Raw genomic sequence first — 13,804 nt, 5'->3', positions numbered from 1 at the left:
GCTGGAGTCGGAGCGATTGTTTGTTTGGACGCCACGGTGGCTAGGAGATGTTAACTACCTCGCCTGGTATACTGGAGGTCGTGTGTTCGATTCTGACCCTGACGCATGCTGTATATTTGGGGTTTAAAGTATTTTACTGCTTTGCATTTCCACATGATAATCCACTTCATTGAGTCATCGTTTATAGCCAGGTTGCTTCTGAACACGAGCTATATAGTTCAGTGGGCCTTATCTGGTAAAATAGAAAAAGTTTGAGGATAATATGTCGTTAACTAAAGATGTCTCTGTCTGCTGGCCGTCTGGGTGGAGGGGCAGCTATTCTGTTGCCATGATATTCTGCTGCTGGTGGAGATGATGCTTTAATTTCAGTCGTTCCGATAATTATTTTGACACCCAGTAACATCCATGCCCCGCTCAATACAATTACTTATAACAGACAGACGTGCTTTGCACTATAGTAGTAGTAGTAGTGCCTTGCGCCAACAATCCCTACTCCAAGCCAGCAGAAGCAGCATTCCGTAATTATGGAGATCTTAAACTGAGAACTCGTTTTATCTCCTCGTACGAAATGTTTGCGAGAAAAATATATACAGTATGTTGAACTTATTTCGCGCCGTACGCAGCCAACCGTGCTAATTGGAGGTGCGGGTGAAGGAGACAAAACTAAACACAATAAACTCCTTTCAAAAGTTTTTTTTTAAACAACGGTTTTATTAACAACTTTGTTTAACTCACGGTCGAGAAGTACGTCAATGGCACCTGAGACACGTGGCACCTGCTTTTTGTGTGTTTTTGACCTACACAAATATATATAAATAATAAGCCGTCCATACAAAATGTAAATGGCTTTAAAGTATCTAGGTAATTGATTAATTGATGCCGATTTTGATACAGGCATGCATTGTCACCGGATCTGAGTACGTGTGCAAAATGTGGAATTGATTGGACAACGGGAAGTGGGCGAAATTTTGATAACAAGATTTGACCACGACAAACAGGAATCAAGTTAAGTAAAACCGTTGAAAAAAGCAGAGTTAATGAACGCAAATGTATTGTAAGTGAATACCTCGGTGGGCTTTGGTAGGATGGGGATGGTTTGGTTGTATTTGTACGCGTTTCAGTGATTTGCTCACATTTCTTGTACTATGCACTCCTGTACTGTTTCTTGTAACGTTCTTACCCCGTGGCCCGACTGGACATCTGTGAAAAAAATCCTCCAGTAGAAATAAATATTCTGATTTTGAATTGAACAGCTCCTCCTATGCATTGTACAAGAGCCTCCCCTTAACTGATGACACTATTGGAACCTCCTTTGCCAGTAGCAAAATATGATGATTGGTTTTTTTACCCTTTTATCTGGCAATAAAACTGACACTTTGTTTTACAAGGAGTCATGTTTGCATTGACCACAATACCTGCGGTCATCTGGTCCAACACCATGTGAGACTAGGCTCTAAGAAAAGCTGTCTTGGGTGTGGACCAATCAATTTCAAGGACAGTGCATACATTATCAGAGTCGTGTTTTTTGTGTGCAGGTATTGTGGTCAATGCAAACATGACTCCTTGTAAAAAAAGGTGTCAGATTTGTTGCCAGATAAAAGGGTAAAAAAACAATTATGATCACACACTGGTTACGTGAGGTCATCGTTTTCTATTTAGATTAAAGGTGACCTGTAACTGCGTCGTGATCGCTGCAGATTTCTTCATATTTCGTATTGCTGATGTAGATCATACCGGTCAACCCATACGGTTTACCCCATATTCTTGTACGGGAGAAATGAGTTGTCAAGTCCATACGGCGTAAAGCCGTTTGAATACGGGCAAAAATAAAAAAAAATGTTTTGTCTATCTGTGTTTCTCCCTTGTGATGGGATTTTGTCGGATGAACGTTGTGATGTATAAGGGGGCACGGGGTGACCAATAAGGTCTGAATTGGTCTTCAATAAGGTAGGGCACTGATAAGGGATTGACATCTTCATGGTTCTTTCGGTAAAGTCACGTAGAAGGAAAGTAATAAAATAATTACTTCCCTTCTACGTGACTTTACCGAAAGAACCAGGAAGATGAATCCCTGCAGTCACGAAAGCTTTAAATCGAAATTTAAGGGATTGACAGTTGTGATGTAGATGCAGAGCTACAACTACAATTTCACGCTCAGGTGGGTCAAGCCAACAGACAACGGTGTCAAGAGCAGCAGCAGAGTTGTATCACTGCGATGATGTCACCTTCGAATTTGTGGGCATCCTTCTCGCTGTGATCGAGAAGGACATCCAACCCGTCAATACAAAGACATCCAACCTCATAATGCAACTCAAGAGAGTCGGCTAAAATCGCAGGAAGGATGGAAACATAATAATGTCCTTCCAATGTTCTTCCTTTGTCAAGGCGCCCTTCCCCCTCCAACCCAGCTTAAATATACGCTGCCAAGCTTGGTGGTGCTCATTCAGACGCTGTCTTTCCGACAGACCTGTTCTTCACCTGAGGACGGCTGCTTGTGTTGTGGCCGAAACGTCGTGAGAATTATTTTATGTTTTATTTTATTATTTTATTATTTTATTATTTCCCTTCTACGTGACTACCGAAAGAAACAAGAAGATGAATCCCTGCAGTCACGAAAGCTTTAAATCGAAATTTGTCCTTCCAATGGTTGCTCAATTTGTACCCATCTTCTCGGTTGAAGTTGTGTCTGTGTTTATATATCTGGATGGCTAAGCGCATGCATTGACATGCTAATCTCTTACAATACAATAGCCACTTCCACAGCCTCAGGGAGACCATCTCTAGCCCTGCCCTCTTACCCTGAGGCTTTACCCATCTCAGTCCTATATAAGACCTCGTGTCTCAGCAGTTCTCTCTCTCACCTGAAGACGGCCGCTTGTGTTGCGATCGAAACGTCCGTGATCTATTAATTTTCTCTCTACGTGACTTTACCGTAAGAAGCAAAGAGTGTCTATCTCTCTGTATGCTCACGGGTTTGGAACAATGGTTTTATTAATTTATTATTTAATTCATTAGGTATATCCCTGTGAGCCATGCGGCTCTTGAGTCGGGTGCAACCGCAACAAACAAAAACATGAACAGAGAACATCTTAAAGCGACGACACGCAACAGAAAGGTCCTGGATAAACCAGAAAATCTTTCACACAAAAAAAACCCACCGTGTTACAACGCTGTGTGCAAAAATCCCAGTGTGATGCAAGTCAAACAATAAACCATAAGACAATTTAGATAAAAGTTATCAGGCCAACTCCGCACTTCCGCAAGAAACATGGCTTAACTATTTGTTTTCGAAATCACCAAAATAAAGCTATAAAAACAATGTAACAACAGTAATCATAAGAACTGTGATTCAAATTTAACAATAAACGATATGCATAACATGCACGACCAAACTTGCAGCCATAGCTGGCAGCATGACACTCCCAGTGTTATGATGTGTGAGTGAGTCAGTGGTAGTGTGAGTGAGTGTATGATGTGTGAGTGGAGTGTATGATGCGTGTGTGTGGTGTTTCTGCCGCTAATTTGTATCAAAGTAACCACGGATCGATCGATCGATCGGTCTGTCGGTACAATCTGCACGAGCCGACTTTGCTGTACTGCAGGGAACACATTCGTGTTGGCACGTGGTGGGGTAAAGTGTCGGTAACGTTTGGGTGTAGCCCTGGCTCTTCCAAGACCACGTGGCCAGCGTGGAAGAGTAGACCAAGTACACTGCCGGGTGGCTGGTTCTTCGCGAGAGCTACCTGTGGTGGTGGTGGTGGCTGCTTCTCGCCCGCAGTTGCAGGACTTGCGCCTTTACCTTTTGATTTAGTGTGCTGATCTTAAAGGTGCATTGAAAAATTATAATACTCCGATTCATGCTCCTGCTGTTGTGGAGTGACTCATGCAACCAGCTATGGCTGCAGGGTTTTGGTAGTACATGTTGTTATGTCATTTATTGTGAAAATTCCGTCGCAGTTCCTATGATCACTGTTTCATTGCTTTCATGGCTTTATTTTGGTGATTTCCAAAAGTGTATTGGTGTAGCCATGTGTGTTTGTTGTAGTACAGAGTTAGACTGATGGCCTTAATCTAAGTTGTCTTGTGGTTGTTGTTGTTTGACTTGCATCCCACTGGGATTTTTGCACACAGCGTTGGTGTACGGTGTTTTTTCTGCAATATTTTGCTGTCTTTTCTTGGATTTTCTGTTTGCACTCAGTCACACATTCACTTTAAGATGTTTTTTTGTTCATGTTTTTGTTTTTTGTTTGTTGCGGTTGCACCCGATTAAAGAGCCGAATGGCTCACAGGGCAATACCTAATACATTAATTTATACCTGATGATGATTGCTTGTGTTGCAATCGAAACGTCGCATGCTAGTATTTAATTAAATTTCTTATTTTATCTTTATATACGTGACTTTACCGAAAGAACCAAAGAATAATAAATGAAAATAAAATAAAACAAAAATCACGACGTTTCGGAAACGTCGTGATTTTTGTTTTATTTTATTTTAATTAATTTTGATGTTTTACCTACGTGACTTTACCGAAAAAAACCTAAGAATATGAATCCTTGCAGTCACGAAAGCTTCAGATCTAGAAATAATAAATGAACTTGAACTACCTCCTTGTGAGGGGCGGGGGGAGGAGGAGGAGGGGGATTGGGGGCGGGGCTTGGGGATCGGGGGGTGGGGCTTGGGGATCGGGGGGCGGGGCTTGGGGATCGGGGGGTGGGGCTTGGGGATCGGGGGGCGGGGCTTGGGGATCGGGGGGTGGGGCTTGGGGATCGGGGGGCGGGGCTGGGGGGGCGTGACGTCACCGCTCGCTGTACCGGCAGGATGCGGAAGTAACCCCGCACTGTGCGAGGAGCGTCGTCTCCGCCTTCCACATGGCGCGACCTGCGGGTACGATGGCGGTGGTGTCTCTCTGTCTCTCTCTGTCTGACTCACGCATTCACTCTCACTGGAGTCGTCTCGCTAAAGTCTCACTCGTCTCGCGAGACCCGCTAGAGCCATATATGGCTCGCGAGCCATATATGGCTCTTCCAGTGACGGCATATGGCTCCCAGACAATTTTGAGTTGAAAAAAAAATAATGAAAAAACAAAAAATCAGTTTGGAACTTATTTTAAAATACTTGTGATATTGTTTCATAATACTGTGTCATTTTAAAGTAAACAGAAATTAGTTTTGAAGATAAATTTCACGGGTCACGCATGCATGAAGCTCAACCTCACCACGTACGAACCAGACTACAAGGCCATCAGCAAAACCATGCAGCACCAGAAGTCGCATTAAAAGTAAGACATTTAATTTATTAAACGTTAAAAATACTATATGGCTGTCAATGAAATATATTTAGAAATATTTGGCTTTTATGGCTCTCCCAGTCAAAAAGGTTCCCGACCGCTGCGCTGGAGTCTTAACACTCGTGGACACAAACGACGGCACAACGAAGTGGCTTACCGCGTGGGTTATTTATAGCCGCAGCGATATTCCAAACGCGTCGTGTTGAGTCTATGAGTCTAAACGTGGACGCAAAACAACGGAGAAAAATTTACGCGACCTACGGGGAGAGAGAGAGAGAGAGACGCGAACTCCAAATATACAGCAGCAGGCGTCAGGGTCTGGATCGAACCCACGACCTCCTGTATACCAGGCGAGGTAGTTAACATCTCCTAGCCACCGTGATGATGAGAGAGAGAGAGACACGCAAACTCCAAATATACAGCAGCAGGCGTCAGGGTCGAGATCGAACCCACGACCTCCTGTATACCAGGCGAGGTAGTTAACTTTTCCTAGCCACCGTGATGATGAGAGGCACGCAAACCCCAAATACACAGCAAACGTCAGGGTCTGGATCGAACCCACGACCTCCTGTACACCAGGTGAGGTAGTCAACATCTCCTAGCAACCGTGGTGATGATGAGAGACACGCAAATTCCAAATACACAGCAGCAGGCGTCAGGGTCGAGATCGAACCCACGCCCTCCTGTATACTAGGCGAGGTAGTTACCATCTCCTAGCCAACGTGGTAATGCTGGTGATGAAAGACACGCAAACTCCAAATACACAGCAAACGTCAGGGTCTGGATCGAACCCACGACCTCCTGTATACCAGGCGAGGTAGTTAACTTCTCCTAGCAACCGTGGTGATGATGATGAGAGACACACAAACCCCAAATACACAGCAGCAGGCGTTAGGGTCGAGATCGTACCCACGACCTCCTGTACACCAGGCGAGGTAGTTAACATCTCCTAGCCACCGTGGTAATGATGATGAGAGAGAGACACGCAAACTCCAAATATACAGCAGCAGGCGTTAGGGTCGAGATCGTACCCACAACCTCCTGTACACCAGGCGAGGTAGTTAAAATCTCCTAGCCACCGTGGTGATGATGATGAGAGACACGCAAACTCCAAATACACAGCAGCAGGCGTCAGGTTCGAGATCGAACCCACGCCCTCATGTATACCAGGCGAGGTAGTTAACATCTCCCCACTGTGGTTCCCCAAAGAGACTTGAGATGGGGGGGGGCGGAGAGAAACTCGTTGAAAGACAAGACACGGAGTTTGTGATACGACTGTGCTGGCTACAAGATCAGAGCACACATTTGACAGATGTGAGATTCAACGGCTCAAGTTGCATCAAATTCGACCAGATACCAGATTATAATGCTCACGTGATAAGTTCCAATTAGACCAGCTTTCAAAGTGATACAGCTGAGATTCGATCAGCTACCTTATTAGCCAGTTTAGATCAGGTATAATATACAAGCTGGAGCAGCTCAGATTTAGAGTATATATCAGATTAAACAGGTCAAATCAGACCATATCAGATTAAACCAGATGCCAATCGGATGCAAGAAGACCAAATTCATAATCCACTTGTCCTGCAAGCCGTCATCTTCACTCGCCCCGCACCCCCCTTTCCCCGACCTACCAAATACCCCGTTAACCCTTGACATCATGCACCCTCGGTCCTGACCTCTGACCTGCCCCCCTCCCCCCCTCCCCAGGGTCTGGAGACCTGCTCCGCTCGCACTCGTACACGCTGGCCATGAGCCTCTCAGACACGTCGGTGTTGAGCATTACACAGAGCCTGCTGAGCGCCGGCGTCCTGAACCGCCACGAGTGCGACGCCGTGCACGCCAAGGCCACGCCGCTGGAGAAGGTGTCGGCCCTCACGGCGACCATGATGCGGAAGGGTCCCTCCGCCTACCCGAACTTCTACGGCGCGCTGGAGGAGTGCGACCCAGCACTCTACGAGCAGCTCACGGGAATCAAGGGTGCTTGGATCGTTCGCTCGCTCGCTCCCTCGGTCGCTCGGTCGCTCGATCTCGTAGCCCTGTGAAGTCTGATGATCGGTCGGTCGGTCATTGGGTCGATGGGACGCTAAAGAGGGTTTCGTTCCCTACACTGGTCACCCACCCACGGTGGCGAGATGTTAACTTCCTCGCCTGGTATGCAGGAGGTCGTGGGTTACATCCTGACCCTGACGCCGTTATATTTGGAGTTTGCATGTGCTTTCTCCCCGTGGTCGCGTAGATTATACTCCAGGTCCTCCGTTTTTTTCCCCCTACATTTAGAAACGTGGTGTTTGGATGTTTGGAGTATTTGGCTGCTACAAAATTCCACGTGATGAGCTATTATTTGTGGCCAGGTCGCTTTTGAAAAGAGCTGTATAGCTCAGTGGGCCTTATCTGGTAAAATAAATTGTTTTAGTTTCGTTTTCTCCCACTGTCACATAAATATTAAGATTGCCAATAGTTGTCGCGCCCTGGCCGATGTATCCTCCCTCATCTCTCGTCTATCCCGCATTGTACAACCCTTCGCTCCAGCACGCGATAGCTCATTGCGGATGGGTAAGTGTAAAGCTAGTTGGCATTCACGAGTTGAGGCTAACGATGCTTGTTATTCGTCTCTGTCTCAACAGCCAGAAGACCGCAGATACATCCACAAACGCCGGCCACCACCACTGCTCCTTCGGGTGAGCTCCTTCACACGGCTGTGGTACCCTCATGGAGCTCCGTCACACGGCTGTGGTGCCCTCGCGGAGCTCCGTCACACGGCTGTGGTGCCCTCATGGAGATCTGGCCAATCTCATTCTGAATGCCTCCCCTCTCCCTGCCGCCCCCTTTCCCTAACCATTGCTACCATTTTGTCTTTTTCTTTTCCATCCTTTTCCTATTTCCCATTCTTTTGCGTCTCTATTTTCCCCAATTGTCTTTTTCCATACATTACATCCTTGACACAATTCTTCTTCCCGAGTATTTGGCTGCTATACATTTCCAAATGATAAGCCACTTCACTAGGCTATCATTTGTGGCCAGATTGCTTCTGAAAAAGAGCTATATAGCTCAGTGGGCCTTACCTGGTTAAATACAAATTTAGATTATTAACAATCTTGAGGCCCAACCTCACCGATTGCTGCACCCCCTGAGCTGATAATGTAGTTACCCCACAGGGGGAAGGCCTTCATTTTTCAGTGGATTCATAAATGAGCGATCTGTGTTGTGTTTTTCGTGAGATTCCACAGTCACATACATCAGCATCTACGACTCCACCATCACGAACTCAATCGTGGGAAATGACAACGAACTGCATCTGCCCACCACAAGCTATCCTGTGGCACGGGAAGAAGGTAAGGCATGGGGCTCACGGAGTCGGCATAGACTGGGGTTTTGGCCGGGTCCACACGTCAGTTGCTTGCAACTTATTAATTGCACGCAACTGAATCGCCCATATGTGGACGTTTCTGCATCCAGATGTGAGGAGTTGCCTCACCGATTGCTCACCGTAGAGACGGACGTTGCCTTTGAGCAATCCGTTTACATGACACCTGTGAACTACGATTGGCTGTAATTTCCTTGTTGCGTAACAACTCGCTCAAATGTGGACAAAGTAATTGCAGGTGATGACTTGAGTCGCACGATCTAGAGAGCGACTTGCTCGTGGAACTGAGTGCCCTGCACTCGACGTGTAAGAAATCATGACATGGCCGGGTGGCTGAGAGGTCATAGATGAGAGCCACTGACCACCACCACTCCTGGGTTAAAAACCCGGATTCATCTCCCCAACCGTGATGAAAGCAGGTTTCCAAGTGCCCCCGTACATCACTCCCCCTCTTCATAACAGTGTCCAGATATCCATCCATTTTTCCATCCATCTGTACATGTCTCGGTCCGTCCATCCTATTGTTTATCTGTGTGCGTGTGTCTGTGCCCATGTGTGCGTGGGGAGCGGTGGTGTAGCGGTTAGCGCGCTGCACTACGAACCCAGTGACCCACGTTCCATTCCCGCTCACGGCCAACAACAGTGACAAGTATCTGAACCGTCCTGGGTTTCCCCTAGGTCGACTTAGCCTCAAATGAGTACCTGTTGCGGTGTGTAAACATTGCCATTAGGGATACAAAGGTGGTCGGGTGTGGTGCAGGCTACCCACCCCCTTGTGTACCGTGCCGGCCTTTGTAGGTGCTCGCTAAATGCACTTGCCCCAACAGTTTGTTCAGGTTATACGGGGGGTCATTGTGTGTCTGTCTGTCTGTCTAGGTTAGGTCCTCCAGGACAAGGCTGTCCGTCGTGGAACACATGCAGTGGACAGACGGAGGAAACAACAGCCTCCTTCAGAGGGGACACAGAGCCGCCACCTTGAATAATCGCCCACCCTGCTCCACTTTTCAACGATCTCTCCCCTCCCTGCTCCCCTCTCCCTGTTCCCGTTTCCCTTCTATCGCTCTCCCCATCAGCCTTCCCACCTCTCTCTGATCCCCCACCTCTTACCCCCACTCTCAGCTCTCTGTCTATCTCGCAGTAACCCACTGAACGATATCAATGAATGAAGTCTAATTTAGAAAATTTGCCGTGTGTGTATATAGACACGTATGTGAACGTGGTTAAAATGATAGAATAGGAAAACACGTTTTCACTTTTTAGTACGATCTTTGGTTATTAATCCCTGGACTGCTTTACCTTTCTAACATTTCCTATAGTGTTTGCGAGCCCCGTTTCAAAATCATATAATATGTGTGCACTGATGGGAGACGCACGTGTGTGTGTCTGTTTGTGGGGAGCGGTAGTGAAGCGGATAGCACGCTGCACTACAAACTCGGCGACCCGAGTTCGATTCCCACTCACGGCCAACAGAACTGCTAATGTGCCTCCCCTAGGTCGACTCGGCCTCAAATGAGCACCTGGTGTGTGTAAACATCACTAAGGAGACAAAGGCGGCCGGGCGTGGTGTTGGCCCCCCCCCCCACCCCGTATGCCGTGCCGGCCTTCATAGGTGTTACCCACTAACAGCACTTGCCCCAACAGTCTGTTATGGCTGTATGGATCTTTGTCTTTGCAGGTACAAAAGGCAGCTATGAAAGCTATTAGTTTTATCTTGTAATTTTTTTTGTTTGTTCCTGAAATGTACCCCCGTTATGCTATCAGCACCAAGTCATTACAGGAAATATCCATCCAGATCGCTCGCTGAGCAGTGCAACCCTTTTTGCTGGAGAACAGCCCACGGAAGTGGATAGCACAGAGCTACAGCTTGTTATCTCTTCAAGGAACCTCTGGTCCATCGAGTAGGGTACAGCACTTTCCACACACCGCTCTGCGTACGCTTTGCAGTTCGTCGCATGGCAGCCAAGACAATATTTAACTTCTTGAGAGATGGAATTTTTGCCAAAGCAAGTGCAAAGAGTCAAATTAAAAAAAAATTTGCGTGCAATCACTTGCGACCGGGCTGAGACCATCGACTCGTTAGAGAACCCGCTCTAATCACAGGTGGCTAACACCCGGATATTTAAAGCCAGAATCTCGGCAGTGCCGGTCCAGCGTTCTGACCTCTGAGCAACGGGGCCTCCTCAGAAGCTGTTAAATCTCTTTGGGCTCCCCCCTATACAGTTCTGCATTGAGTGCTGAGGGTCGGGTGAGCTGATGGCTGGCGAATGCCGCGACTCGGGTCAGTGGCGAATTCCTGATGAGGGTCAAGTGAGCGTCACGGCAACTCGTCCCTGGACAGGCTGTGCAGTGATGTCAACCGAGGAGCTGTGGTGGAATATTTTAACCGTGGTTTTGAGTTTTTTTTTTCGTGAATGAAGCCGAACATTTCAGACAGCCGAGTTGAGTAGCTACAACATACGAGCTGACGTTTTATTCTGTGCTATGCAAGCAATATCAATCGCAATGGTGTTAATGATTAATGTTATTTTTCTACCGTTTCATACAATTACGAAGAGATGTATAATTGTGCTGTTGCTTTAATATGCTTGAATACAAATGATGCAAGTGGCATCGTTACACGCTGCCTACGCCTGTTGATTGGTGAATGCTCAGCATGTACCGGTGAATCGATTGAAATTGTTTCTTACGATCGCGAACTACGCACACGCATTGTAAGAATCACGTGGACGCATTTTTTATTTGTGGTGTTTTTATATTCTTTGGGTCTTTCGGTAAAGTCACGTAGATAGGTTGAAGGTTGAAAGTAAATAACAAAACACTACGACGTTTTGATCACAACACAAGCAATTGTCATCAGGAGGAGAAAAGAGGAAAGCTGCCGAGGCAGGCTGTTTTAAAGGTTTAAAATGGGTGTAGCCCAATGGTCATAAACAAAGTAGGCGGGGCTAGTGATGTTAATCTGATAAATTAGCATGTTAATGTAAGATCGGAGGGTGACAAGGGCGCGGAAGTGGCTATGTTAATGTGAGATTGCTTCTAAATCAGAGCTATCTCGCTTAGTGGGACTTACCTGGTAGAATAAAAAAAAAAACTGTTTCGTTTTAAGTGATTTGTTTACCTTTCCCATACTTTGCACTCCTATCGTGTTTTTGTGATGGTTGCAACGTTGTTACCTGCCCCGACTGGACATCTATTATTTTTCTATCTACGTGACTTTACCGAAAGACCCAAAGAGTATAAGCTTCATAGCTCATCGGATTCATTCTGTATTTTTAAAATCCTTTATATTAAGTTCGCTTGCTTGCGTGCTTGCTTGCTTGCGTGCTTGCTTGCTTGCTTACGACCGTGCAAATCTTTCGGTCGTTTTTTAACCCACTTCCCATGATCCAATCGAGCTGACATTTTGCACACAGACTCGTTGTGACAGACAATTAATGTTCGTGAAAAAAAATTCTAAAATTTTACACTGTTTAGGGAAAACAAATTAAATATTTAATTACCAATTGCTTAATACTGGCAGACAATCATCTGACCCATAGATTGCAGCCATCTCAAGCCAGAGGACGAGAGGACTCTAGCCGCCACGCATATAAAGGATTTAGAGTGAAAAACTTTATTTTTACGGGTTTACTTGTTCATTTTGTCCATTAATTTTTGCCTGGGCGTTGGCCCCGCCTACTCATCCTCTAACCCCGCCCACTGCTCCTTGAAGCCACGCCCTCTGCCGACGTCGCGAGGCGGTAGGCGTTGACTACGAGAGCAGTGGGAGCGCTCGCGAATCGCAAGGTTTCCGATTACACTGCAGTGGGAGCGCTCGCGAATCGCTACGTTTCCGATTACACTTCAGTGGGAGCGCTGGCTCATCGCTAGGTTTCCGATTACACTTCAGTGGGAGCGCTCGCTCATCGCTAGGTTTCCGATTACACTTCAGTGGGAGCGCTCGCTCATCGCTAGGTTTCCGATTACATCGCCGTGGGAGCGCTCGCTCATCGCTAGGTTTCCGATTACACTTCAGTGGGAGCGCTGGCTCATCGCTAGGTTTCCGATTACACTTCAGTGGGAGCGCTCGCTCATCGCTAGGTTTCCGATTACACTTCAGTGGGAGCGCTCGCTCATCGCTAGGTTTCCGATTACACTTCAGTGGGAGCGCTCGCTCATCGCTAGGTTTCCGATTACACTTCAGTGGGAGCGCTCGCTCATCGCTAGGTTTCCGATTACACGTCAGTGGGAGCGCTCGCTCATCGCTAGGTTTCCGATTACACTTCAGTGGGAGCGCTCGCTCATCGCTAGGTTTCCGATTACACGTCAGTGGGAGCGCTCGCTCATCGCTAGGTTTCCGATTGTACTTCAGTGGGAGCGCTCGCTCATCGCTAGGTTTCCGATTACACGTCAGTGGGAGCGCTCGCTCATCGCTAGGTTTCCGATTACACTTCAGTGGGAGCGCTCGCTCATCGCTAGGTTTCCGATTACACGTCAGTGGGAGCGCTCGCTCATCGCTAGGTTTCCGATTGCACTTCAGTGGGAGCGCTCGCTCATCGCTAGGTTTCCGATTACACGTCAGTGGGAGCGCTGGCTCATCGCTAGGTTTCCGATTACACTTCAGTAGGAGCTCTGGTTCATCGCTAGGTTTCCGATTACACGTCAGTGGGAGCGCTGGCTCATCGCTAGGTTTCCGATTACACTTCAGTGGGAGCGCTGGCTCATCGCTAGGTTTCCGATTACACTTCAGTGGGAGCGCTCGCTCATCGCTAGGTTTCCGATTGCAACTCCGAGAGCGCTCGCGCTGGTAACGTGATCATCGCTTGAATCCGCAGAATGAATAATAAATTATGTTAATACATGAAGCCCATATATGGAGTAATGGAGCGTGGCTTTGTCCGTATATAAGGAAGTCTGGCACGGGAATCGACGTGTTTTTAACGATTCAAGGCTCGATTAAATGGGAATCTACCGATTTTGAACGATACAAAGCTTGATCCGTGATCGAACATTTTTTTATCGTTAAAGTGATTCCTGGATCTAAAGAGACGATTCGTGGATCGAAAAAGCCGACATCACGCCGCCCCTTGACGCTGATTGGCTTCCTTCACATTAACATAATTTATAATTTATTCTGTCACGGGTTCATTTTAGCCTGTGACAGCGCGC

Source organism: Lethenteron reissneri, chromosome 2 (genome assembly GCF_015708825.2).
Source record: "Lethenteron reissneri isolate LAM-NWPU_2019-01 chromosome 2, ASM1570882v1, whole genome shotgun sequence".
NCBI classification, from domain to species: Eukaryota; Metazoa; Chordata; class Hyperoartia; order Petromyzontiformes; family Petromyzontidae; genus Lethenteron; species Lethenteron reissneri.
The sequence above is the reverse complement of the archived record's forward strand: the minus strand, read 5'-3'. Positions refer to the sequence as shown.